Here is a 12,715-nt window from a genome sequence, read left to right as displayed (position 1 = left end):
TTCCTTTGGCTTCTTGTTTGATCTTGTGTTGTGGGTGCACCTTGATGTTGCAAGTGCTTAGTGATATGTTTTGTGTTTTTTGATGTGTGGGTGCAACAAGTGCATTTCAAATCCACTAGTTGCACCATAGTACAAAAACCCTTCTCTCCTCTTATTTTCTTTTGAGGCACATTATAAGTTTCCGTTTTGCCCCAATGAAAGTGTTTTTCTTATCCTCTCAATTTTTGTGAGTGGGTTAGTGAAGCTCTCTCATTTTTCTAAGCTCTTGGCATTTTGTTTTTATTGCAAAACAGCTTAGGTTTATTAATAAAAGTATTCATTTTTACCTTGGCCATAATTAGTAAGACCTATTTCTTTAAATATGTTATATTTTTCTTCTTAGCCAAGGTATTTTATTTTATTTAAAAAAATCTTTTATATTTGTGCGGGAATTATTTGGTGGGGCTGGTTTTATTAACAAAGTAGGATTTGTTTTTTTCCTTTTGGTTTTAAGCATAGAGAGAGGGCTTGGGCCAACTTACCTCTCCACGGGCCCATCTCCCTCGCTGAGCAGGCCCGCAGCACGATCGTCTCCTTCCTCCGGCTGTCGTCATCAGTACGACCAGACCAGAGCCGTCGATCCCTTCTCCCTCTCGATCCAGTGGCTCCAAGCATGAACCCCGAGGTTATTTAGTCGCCCCGCTTCTCCTCCCAACCCTAGCCTCTCCATTTCCTTCCTCCTCTTCCCCTCCCGCTGTCAGATGGGTTCTAGGGACGCCGTTGCCATGGGAGGGCTCAGGTGAGCTTGACGGCAGCCCGAGGTCGATGCCTTCTTCCTCTCCGACAACACCATGAGCACGCGGGGGTCGTGGGAGATCCATTCCCGCGGCGAGTGTGTCACGAGTACGATGACATCGATGCCCAGACGATGGCCCCTTCCTCCTCCACTCCGGCGATCGTCGATTGAAACTCTGCACCGCAATTCCCATTCGTCGAGCAGGTCGATTCCTGAGACCTCAAGGTGAGCGTGCGCCCTACTCCCCTCCGTCTTTGTCTGTTCTCTCTTCGTGGCCGTCGCGCACCATTGTCGTGGTTCTCCAGCGAGGCACATCAGTGGAGCTGCATGCTTGCAAGCACCAGTGGGTGTCGGGGTCTCCCCCCCCCCCACAATGTTGCTAGTAGTGTAGATCCCCCTTCGTAGCTTCGGTGCGTGAGTGTGTGCACGGTGTGATGTGCAGCTCCGGCGAGAGAGCACGTCGCCGACACTTCTCTGTGTAGCAGAGGAGAGGCCCTATTAATTATGTCTGGTGTGGATCCCCCTAGCAGAGAAGATCCACCACCCTATCCAAGTGGCAACCGAGATGGGCATACTCTGCGGCGTCGTGGATTCGAACCCCCTGGCGCCCCCTTTTTATTTTGGCTGTTTTCTCGTGCGTGCAGAGTAGCAGCTCACCTTACCTGAAGCCCAAAATAGTTCAGCTAGACTCGAGTGACCTAGTGGTAGTGGGTGTGTGCGTGTGTGTGTGAGGTGGAGGGTACGAATCCCCCCTGCACCTATTTTTGTTGAGTGTATTTTCCAGTGTGTGTGTGTGTGTCGATGTAGTGGGGCAGGGTCCACTTGTCACACTCACTAGGGGGCCCTGGTGCCTATGACTAGTGGGGCCCCATGCCAACTATTTTTATTTCTTTGTGTTGTGGTTTTGTTGAGCTTATTCCATTTTAGGCATTACTTCATTTGGGGAAATTGCCAGATCTGGCGTATCCCATAATAGGCAAGTTTTGATTTATAGTTGTTGTAGGAATTGGGTGTTATTTTTCAGAATTGGGGGCATTTTATCCATAGGTATATAGGAGTATGATATATGCTTTTGGGGTAGAAAATCCCAAGGAATCAAATGGTGTTGCTAGAATCTGGTTTTGAGCATTTCTGTAGAAAGTCTCCTTATGGTGAGGTGGCAATAGTTTTATTGGTGTAGGGTGGTTCTTTTGCATGGTTAGAAGTAGTGTATGCATGCGTCATTATGTCTGTGGCATCATATTCTTTCTGGTATTTATTTCCTGCTTGTTTCTTTGGGTATCTACTGGGACCGGAAACAAGTTCGAAGAGTCTAGTGAGTTCGTGGAGGAAGATCAGGATCAGTTCCACTCTGAAGAAATCACATGCAAGATGATCGTGACCTTGACACTGTTTCTACCTTTGTTATGCTTAGTGTTACGTTTCCTTCATTATATCTCCGTTGCCTACCACATGTAATATAGGCCATCAAACATTGCCATGAAACCTCAAACACCTCCCCTCCTAGCAAATATTGTTTGCCTAACTTAGTCTTGCTCAACCATTAATTGTTAGCATTGCTAGTTGCAGGTGCGAGCTGGTCCATGTGATAACATGGGCATTTGATATCATCATATTTAATTGCTATTTAATTAATGCACCTATATACTTGGTAAATAACAGAAGGCCTAGCCTTTTGTCGTGTGACTTTTTACGTTGCTGCCGCCTTAAATTCGGCTACTCGTGTTTTATTCCATAATTGAGCACTCCTAACACGTTCGGTGTTGATATGGGGACCCCTTGAAAATTTGTTCTAGATTAAAGTTTCTCCAGCCAGGACTAACTTTCGTGTTAAATTTGCTAATAACTTAATATAAAGCATAGGGAATAGCTACCTCGAGGAATTAATCAACAACCCGGGCCAGTGGTCCTGATGAGTGTTGGTCGAACCTGAGCAATGTTCGGCGCCCCTGGTCACCCCAAGGTTTAGCCAACCCGACGTCTAGTTCATCCGGTCGTGCCTTGAGAACGAGATACGCGACTCCTATCGAGACTGTCGGCACGCCGAGCAGCCTTGCTGGATTAGTTTTACCTTTTACGTGATATCTTGCGCATTGGGATTCTGGTGATACTTTGGGTCTTCTCAGAGTTGAGGTTTTTCCACTAAGGAATCCGACAAGATCGCGAGTGTAGAGGATTACTATGCGGCCCGCGGCCCGTGGTAATTTGTGATGGACTAGTTGGAGCACCCCTGCAGGGTTAAATCTTTCGGAAAGCCGTGCCCGCGGTTATGTGGCAAACATTGATATTTTGTTAACATCTCGTTCTAGACAACTTAAAGTAATTCAAATAAAAGTTGCCAACTGAGTGCATAACCGTGACTTTTTCCTTTAGAGCTCCTTCTCTGATTGAGAACATGGTGGGGTTATGAATGACGTAAGTAGGTCTTCAGGATCATATATGCTTAGGATGCTACATTTAGTCTTCGACCGTCTTGTGTAGACTGCCATATTTAATTGTTGTTCATCGTAAGATAGCCAACATATATGCTTAGGATGCTACAAACTCAAACACTTGACCTACCTTGGCTATTTAACTTAGTTAGACTCGAGACCAAGGTCATGACATTGTTGAGTCCTCGTGGCTCACAGTTTACTACAAACCCCCACAAGTACAGGTACCCCAGATGCAGCTGTTCCCAATGATAACCAGATGTGGTGGGAGTTCGACGAAGACATTGGCAGGATGTGTCGTAGATATAAGCCTGACAGTAGATGTGTAGGGTACGAAGGTAGAAGGCAGAGTCCTAGCTACGGCAAGGTTGTATGAGTTCAGGCCCCTCTGCTGCGGAGGTAACAGCCCTACGTCTCAGTGCTCTTGGAGCTTTAGTGTCGAGTGGATTATGAATGTAATAGAATGCGAACCCTTGTGCCAGAGGGGAGGGGTAGCTTATATAGAGTGCGCTGCCCCTCATAAGTGTCTAGCGCTCAAGGGTGTAATAAGTGGGATTGAATCCATATGTTACAGGTAACGTATGCCATAAAGAACATTAACTACAGTAGTCTAACGTCTGACCGTTAGCCTCGCTGGAGTCTCTTCTGGTGTTTTATGTCGACTGGCTTCTGGTACTTACTGAGTGAGATCCAGTCGTCGAGTATTAGGTAACCTTCCGAGTGGTTCTTTACCGAGTGGATCAGAGGTTGTCTTAATCCAGTCGGTAAGTATCTTGTGATCTTTATGCTAGTAATGAGGTGCCCTTGGGTAGGACTTGTAGGTCAGGCCTATGACCCTACCCTAGGGATATAACCCCATCATTAGCCCCCGAATAGATCGAGGCTAGAGTGGTTAAGGTGCAACTGCAAATCTTGGTATAGCAGACTAAATTTGAATGTTCTTCACAGATTCGCTGAATTGGATGTTGATTGCAATCTTCATCATTCGCCTTGAACAATTCTGCTTGGCATAAAATATCCGTGTGGATTCAAATATCCGAGCAAGAAAACGAAACGACGCATCTGACAGGATCTTTTGACGTGACCAATCGCTCTGTCAGTTCCGGATTTTTTGGGATTTGTAAATTTCGGTTGCCGCGCATTACACGGTGGTGATGTCATCGCTATCAAGTGGATCCCATCGCCTCGATTCTTGCGCCTCAATCTCCGCCATGTATCTTGCGGTGGCTCGCGAAGAGGTAGGTCAAGGGTCCACCTGCCAGAGACTTAGTCGGCGGGTTATAAAGGCTTTCGGCACTAGGGTTTGGAACGGCATCATCTCCTTCCTCTCCTCTGCCCTTCCTCCTCCTTAGCCACCAGCACGCACAGGAGCGACCAATCTCACCGCCGTCACCATGAAAAAAGGGCAGCCTGGCAATCTTGAGACAGCGAAGAAGAAGGGTGTCGCCAAGTCAAAGAGACAAGCTCTGCCGCCGGGCTGGATCCAGGGGGATTTCCTCCCTTCCACTATGCGGAAGGAGGATCTCCTCGAGCTCGTCTAGCACGGCATGCCGATGGAAAATTGTTGGCGCCTTCCTGGTGAAGAGGCGGAGCCTTAGAAGTGAGAGGGGGAGCGGGTCCTCCTCCTGACTCATGTAGAAAGAGGTTTCTCTCTGCAACCACATCCTTGTATTCGGGGTTTTCTGAACTTTTTTGGGGCGCAATTGCATCACTTTCTGCCGAATGCTATTGCCCACCTCTCCTGTTTTATCACCTTGTGTGAATGTTTCCTGGGTTGTCCTCCTCATTGGGGACTCTTCAAATCCACCTTCACCATGCAACCTCAGTCGGTGAAGAAAGTTAACCCGATTGATGACAACACCAATGTCATCCAGTTGTGTGTGTGTGGGGGGGGGGGTTAGGGCCTCAGAAAAAAGCCAAATGTAGCTATCATGTCATGACCTTTCTCGAGTCGGTTCGCAATTGGCAGTCTACTTGGTTCTACTGTAACGATGTAGCTTGTCCGAACATGTCGAGTGGGGTCCCTCCCTTTACTCTAGAGCGACCGAGTGCTCCGAGGATGTTAGCGATGACGAAGGAGGAGAAGACTCTGGTTGATCCCTTGGTCAAAGCTCTGATTTCTCTCGTCCGTAACAGAGTGACGGGAATGGATCTATTAGAGACCTTCCTAGGCAGACGTATCCAGCCGGTCCAGGCTCGAGATCACACCATGTGGCATTACACCGGTCCCAAAGACTCCACTTGGTCTCATCCCGAGGAAGTGAATGAAGACACAGTAGCAAAGTGGATCCGCGGAATAGTGGGGGCAAAAAGGGTCCTGCCCTTATCAGCTGACAATACGTCGACAAACAAGGTTAGTTCCACTCTGTTGAACATTGTTGTGTTTTAATCGAGTGCTTGTAATTCCCTTGTCGACTGAATTTGTGGATTGTATCTTGCAGGAGTGGACGAACCTTCATTCTCCGGTCCCGAATGGCAACACACTCGACCTTGACGAGGTTAGCATGGAGGACAGTGCGGAGAGTGAGGACTACATCGACGATAGAGAGGAGACGGAGGAGGAGGAGTCTGAGGAGAGTGAGGAGGAAGATTCGCCTCCATTTCGCCCTGAGCCCCGGACCAAGCAACGTGACGACCTTGCAGGCACTCCAAGCAAACATTTGGCACCAAGTGGCAGGATTGCCAAGCGTGTCAGGGGATGGTCTGGGGAACCAGTAAAACAGCCCGTCAAAGTGTCCAAGCCCAGCGGACCCAAGCCTTGGAAGGCCTTGCCTAGGATGAGGATTACCGTTCCAGTCGCCTTTGCGTAAGTGCATGACTTTATGCTCTTATCCGAGTGAACATTTTGGTTGCTGACGACTGACTGAGGTTGTCTTGACTGAGCTGCTACTTCTTTCACATCGCCGCCGGGAGGAGACGAGGATCTCATCGAAGTCGACACTAAGAACACATCCACCTCACAACTCGTTATGAAGTTCATTTCTCGTTCGGTGTCACTCTTTCGCATGTACGTTTTCTTGACTGTCACTTCTGATGATTCTGTCTGTCAGTCGTGCCTGCTGCGAGAGAAGTCATCCAGTTGGACGATGATGATCAAAGGCAACAAGTTGTTGCGGCGAAACCTGTTGGGTCCGAAGTGCCTGTGGCGACAATTGCTATGGTGAGTTCTCCACCTGTTAGTTCAGTCCTTGTCAGCACGACTCCGTCTGGATTGCAGTCGAGCGTTCCAGTTGTTTCTGCTGCGGCTTCAGGATTGATGTCTCCCGCGACCGTGTACACCACGTGTCGTGTCCCTCAGGATCAGATTGGTGCTGCCAAGGATGCTATGATGCAGGCAGGACTGATGAAAAAACAAGCAAGAGGAGCCTATGACGCCATCGTCTCTGTGTACAACAACAGCGTGGTGCTGGAAGAAAACGTCCGAGTAAGTTTGACCGTAAGTTTGAATTCTGACTCTCACCCACTTGGGGTTGCTTTTTTGTAGAATTGTCTTTGTTTCATTCGCGTTCCAGTGGGGTCACTCTGAGTGAACCCACTGGGTGTAGTCCCCGAGACCGTTGTCGAGTGCTTGCACTGGCAGTGGTCTTAATCAGTAGAGACTTTCCTTTTTGCTTGTTCAAAACCAACCAGAGCTGATCTAGTTGAGTTATGAATCTAGTGGGGGCCACTACAGGAATCGGGCATTTTGCCGTCAGGATGCTACAGACGGCAAAGAGATGATTACAGTAGGCAAAAAAATTGCCGTCAACCCATGACGGAAAAAAATGTTGTCAACCCATGTGCCCGCAAATATTGGGCTAGTAGATGGCAAATATTTGGTAGGAAGACGGAACGGCCTAGCTAACGGACGACGTTAGTCATTTTTGCCGTCTGCTTGACGATATCACAGACGGAAAAGAGGTATGTTGTTTGCCGTCTGCTCCACAGGTACAAGACGGCAAAATTGTTTTCTTGAATCAGGCTGATGGTGATTTGTACATATTCTTTTAAATAAAAACCTTATCTCAGGAGTTGAATACACAACATATATCACAAATATAATAAAAATGATCCATGGAAACAAAATCATACATAGAAAATATCCATATATATCATAGGGTACGCATATGAGTTCACAAAGTATCACATCTAGCTGGGCATCTTCAAGTCATGTACAATCTAGGAGCCCTTGCGACCATCAGCCTCTACACACATGCTAAGCTACAACTATGCTACTGGAAAGGAGACGAAGCAGAACTACTCGTCGTGTCGAGGGGATGAAAATGCCGCATCAGGTTGCCTGTAGCTCCGTGTGACGAGTCATCGCTGAAGCTCCATCCCTTCTTCATGTGTCCCCTGCAATTAACCAAACAAGAAATCGGTTTTGACTTAGATTCATCATAGAAAATAGATTCAGACTCGAGAGCATCATTCATCATACTAAAGGCCTTTTTATCAATCAAATAAACTTGTCAAGCACTTGCAAACATTAAACATCATACTAATTAATGTTGGTTTAAAATCAAGATAATATTAGAACCATGAATGCGGGCAAAAATAAACTAATCAAGGTGGCTTTTAAAAATCAAGCTAATACAAAAGCAATGAATGTTCCCATGTCGATTGTGCTAATAGTTTCTGCCCGTCAATGCAAACAAATACAATTAAAAAAAAATAGCACATGGCAACAGGCTCTCCAGCCATTCTAGATAAATACCAAATCATGAATCATCTCACAACGATTCCGCAATTTATATGTCAAAAGCAGAAAAGACATCAATAAATATTTTTAGTTGTGTTATAATTGAAATAACACGCCACAACTAATCACTAAAGTATAGTGGACACTAAGAATTAAGGTTTTCAATTACCTCAAGAGTCATAAATACTAAGCATGTAATGGATGTCAAAGGAAACAAATTCGGAATGAAAGAGCACATGTGTATATGCTCTTCAACCATTTAGATAAAGACCAATCAGGAGTTGACTGACCAAAATCCAGTTATTGGGTTGATAGCAAATCTAATGACAAAAATGTAGAAAGGACATAGCTAGAGATTTCCAGTTGCTATAACAAATGACTCGGTGGCCATGAATCGGAGCATGCTACTGCTGTTGCATGAAGGACACAAGCTTCAGAACAGAGAGGAGGGAGGCAGAGGAGGAAGAAGGGAGGGGATGAAGCTCACCATGAGATTTTTGAAGTAGATGCCATGCACGGCTGACACCGCGGTTGTGGGGGAGCCATCCACTGCCGTCCAGGAAACCACCAGAGGTGAGCCACTGTCGTGCCAGGGTTGGGCCGCCACGGGCGTACGTCGCGCAACCACCAGGTTCAGGAGCACCATCCTGGTAGGCACGTGTTGGAGTCATGAAAAAACTATCTACAATCAATGGTGTACTCATTGGGAGATATCAGACAAAAATTTAGAAGGATATTATTACTGTTACATATGTTTTATCATATAGCACTTCGAAGTAGGCCTTACACAACTACAGAATATGTATATCTTTTCATAAAAGCCATTATTTCAGACTATGTTCAATACAAAATAATATATATAGCTGACTCAGAAGTTAAATTTCTTGATACAAAGTGTGTGACTTGAGAACTTATCTACTTAATAATACATTTCTTGGTACAAGTGCACGGAAGTCATCACAATCAATACACATGTGCACCATCACAATACCTTCACTTTATTCCAATTGTAAGAGTCAACAGGTTCAGACAAAATAATTTTCAGCGGATGTCTAAGTGTGGTGCCTCTATGATATCAGCACACAGAGTGTATCAGAAAGATGGCTCCCACGCAAGAAAAGGTTCCTTGAATCCAACTAGAACAACACGATATTACATATATGCAATGCCTAGTCCAGTCAAAAAAAGGTCCGAACATTACATGGAGTAATCATTGATAATCCTTTATGATGATCATAAATCAATCTAAAAAACATTAGACTGCTCATTTATATACCAAACTGAAGAACATCAGACTACAAGCAAGATAACCAACTGAGCAGACTGCTCATTTATATACCAAACTAAGGAACATCAGAACAAGTCCTCACTCATTTACACACTAAACTTTGGACACTGGAAACAGGGTTGTGTATTTAGTTCATCAGGAATCGTGGCTTTGAAACCAGAAAGTACCTGGATTCTGCAATGCATCGTTGCTCAAGATGCCGACGAACTCGGCCCGTGTTTCCATGTGGTCAGAGGAACCTAGATTTGTATCCTTGCACTGAGTGCACCATGTCAGGTTCCTGCACCAGCTTCCACCCTGCAGGACAAAACTAAAACAAAGCTTCAGTCATCTCCGTTGACACATAACATCAAACAGATAGCGGGTAGAGAATCTGGCCGTCACCTCCAAGTGGAGGAGCCACTTGTCGGACCCGTCCCAGAACGCCTGGAGCTAGTGGTACCCAGGCGGGGTCCCGTCCACGCATGCGGCGCCCTTCTCCCTGCGCTAACGATGAGGGTGACGTCCATGAGCGTGGGGAACTGGTGGTCGTAGGACGGGTAGGACGTGGTGGACGGGGTGGAGGCATCACGGGAGGGGGTGGGGAAGAATGCGGCGGCGAAGGCATCGTGTGAGGGGTAACGAAGAATGCGGCGATGGAGGTTGGGACCGGCTGCGGCAGGGACCGACAGTGGCACCTCGGGGAAGGCTGGGACCGACATTGGCGGCGGCTTGGCGGGGGATTGGACCTGCGGCGGATTGGCGGAGGCTAGGACCGGCGGTGGCGGCGGCGGCAGCGGCGTGTAACCCTATCGGCGGCGGCGGTGGCATGTAACCCTAGCGGCGGCTGCGGCGGCGTGTAACCCTAGCGGGTGCACACGAGATGCGGGCGAGGGTGCGCATCGTGGGTGTGGGCGTGGCCGGCCGAGTGAGGGGTGGAGTGGATAGTGCAGGGATAGATGCGGTGGTGTGGTGGATGTGTGCCACATCACGGATCCGTGGCATCAATCCGTGGCATGTTTTCTTTTTTGCCGTCTGCTCCAAAAACACAGATGGCAAAAAATTTGCCTTTGCCGTCATCTGTTTCTATTACAGACAGCAAAATTTGCCTTTGTCGTCATCTGTTTTTATCACAGACGGAAAAATATTTTTGCCGTCATCTGTTTTTATCACAGACGGCAAAATTTGTCTTTGTCGTCATCTGTTTCTATTACAGACGGCAAAATATTCCTTTGCCGTCCGCAATTTTTACTATAGACGGCAAAATATATCTTTGCCATCAGTCAGTCTTTGCCGTCAATAGTTTTTCATTATAGACGGCAAAAATGGTCTTTGCTGTCATCCACGAAAAAAAGCTGACGGCAAAGATCTTCAAAGACGGAAAATTACCTGATTCCCGTAGTGGGCACGCTAAGTGCACCCACTAGGTGTAGTCCCCGAGACTATTATTAGTCGGTATTAAATGATAATAGTCTGAAGTACTTGAGTGTATACTGTATTTGACTCGGCAGGGCAGACCTTGTCGAGTATTAGACTAGTGGGGTCACGTCGAGCGAACCCACTGGGTGTAGTCCCCAAGACTACTGTGGAATGCTTGCATAATCAGGAGACTGTATTTGAATGCTTGCATTAGTTGTCGAATGACTTGTATTTCTCCACTCGAAAGTAGAATAATACTTGTGTCGAGTGAAAATAGTTATTCCACTCGGATGTTTTTTGTAGAAAGCTTGTGAGATTAGGACGCAGTACGCCCAGGTGGAATCTGAGAAGAACAAACTGAAGCTGGAGTGTGATGCCATGAAAAGGTTGCTGGAAGACCAGGATGTGGTCCTTGCCAATCTGAAGCAGAAGTCCGAAGCTGATGAGTTGAATCTTGCGGACCTTGAAAAGTTGAAGGCAGAAAATGAACAAATGATGAAGGAAAGAGATGAATGGGCGAAGAGACTCCACTCCATGTTGAAAAGAGGAAATGCTTTGGAAAGTTTTGTAAAATACTTCCTAGCAAAGATGCTTGAATCTCTCATTGGTATGTTTCCTTTACCGATTGAGTCTTAGAACTTTTCGTCGACTGACATGCAGCTGATATTTCGTTGGTCTTCTGCTGCAGAGTTGTGTCGTGATTTCCTAAAAGAGACATTCGAGGTGGAGCCATACTTGCATCCCATCAAGTTTCCTGTTCCCGATGACTTGGCCGTGAAAATGTATCGCCTCAACTACAGTCGTGTTAAAGTCCAAGGGTACTTCAGTCATCTGCGAGCTGCTGTGGAAAGAATCAACAAAGAGCTATGGCCTGAAGACACGTTCCTTGTCGGTCAAGATGCTATGATGCAGCTCCTAGGTCGTGTTCCAGAAAGAATCCGAGCATGGAAGAAGTCTGCTGCTCGGTGTGGGGCGGACATAGCCTTGTCACTCGTCAGGGTCCATTGCAAGGAGACTCGGGAGGAGATGCTAAAGGCGTTGCAGGTTGCGAACACGAAGAAGCTTTGTTTTGAAGACTTCATGGAGACTTTCATTGATGCCGCAAGTCGCATCGCCGACGTCATCGACCTCGATACCTTTGTGGAGCCAGCCAATCCAGGAGAGCCTTGATGAAGTTGATCATGTGTGAGAAAAACAGTTATTTGCCTCGGCATGCCGAGTGGTTCTTGTAAATGCTTAAAACTTCGTTCACGTGACAACCCGAGTACTTTTGTCCTGCGCGGATAACCTAGATCTGCTCCGGGCATAATTTATTTGCTCACTTCGACTGAATGTGATTTTATCTTTGTCGAATGAACTTTTTCTTTTCGGTGATGCTCTTGGCATACACCAATTCATCCCACCTAAGCGAAGTTTGATTCGCGATTGGGTAGGGATTAGGGCGGGATTTTGTTACTTAGGCGAATCTAGTTCGCGGCTAAGCCCCCGAGTGAGAGGGTAGCTCTTCATTCGGAGAAGGTTTTTAACTTAGGCGAATCTGGTTCGCGGCTAAGCCCCCGAGTGAGAGGTTAGCTCTTCACTCGGAGAAGTTTTTTAACTTAGGTGAATCTATTATGCGGCTAAGTCCCCGAGTGAGAGGTTAGCTCTTCACTCGGAGAAGTTTTTTAACTTAGGCGAATCTGGCTCGCGGCTAAGCCCCCGAGTAAGAGGTTAGCTCTTCACTCGGAGAAGTTTTTCAACTTAGGCGAATCTGGTTCGCGGCTAAGCCCCCGAGTGAGAGGTTAGCTCTTCACTCGGAGAAGTTCTTTAACTTAGGCGAATCTGGTTTGAGGCTCAGCCCCCAAGTGAGAGGTTAGCTCTTCACTCGGAGAAGTTTTTTAACTTAGGAATCTGGTTCGCGGCTAAGCCCCCGAGTGAGAGGTTAGCTCTTCACTCGGAGAAGTTTTTTAATTTAGGCGAATCTGGTTCGTGGCTAAGCCCCCAAGTGAGAGGGTAGCTCTTCACTCGGAGAAGTTTTTTAACTTAGGCGAATCTGGTTCGCGGCTAAGTCCCCGAGTGAGAAGGTAGCTCTTCGCTCGGAGAATTTTTTAACTTACACTACTAGGAAAAGGCCTCCTAGTAGCGCACCTGTTTTGGCTACT

At 46.8% G+C, this 12,715-nt stretch overlaps 1 pseudogene; it reads right to left on the bottom strand.

Annotated features, from left to right (window-relative positions):
• Window positions 1-7,531: 7,531 nt before the first annotated feature.
• On the bottom strand, window positions 7,532-9,877 carry LOC123426196 (annotated as a pseudogene).
• Between the last annotated feature and the right edge of the window lie 2,838 nt (window positions 9,878-12,715).

This window comes from Hordeum vulgare, chromosome 2H (assembly GCF_904849725.1).
Source record: "Hordeum vulgare subsp. vulgare chromosome 2H, MorexV3_pseudomolecules_assembly, whole genome shotgun sequence".
Classification (NCBI taxonomy): Eukaryota; Viridiplantae; Streptophyta; class Magnoliopsida; order Poales; family Poaceae; genus Hordeum; species Hordeum vulgare.
The sequence above is the reverse complement of the archived record's forward strand: the minus strand, read 5'-3'. Positions and strand labels throughout refer to the sequence as shown.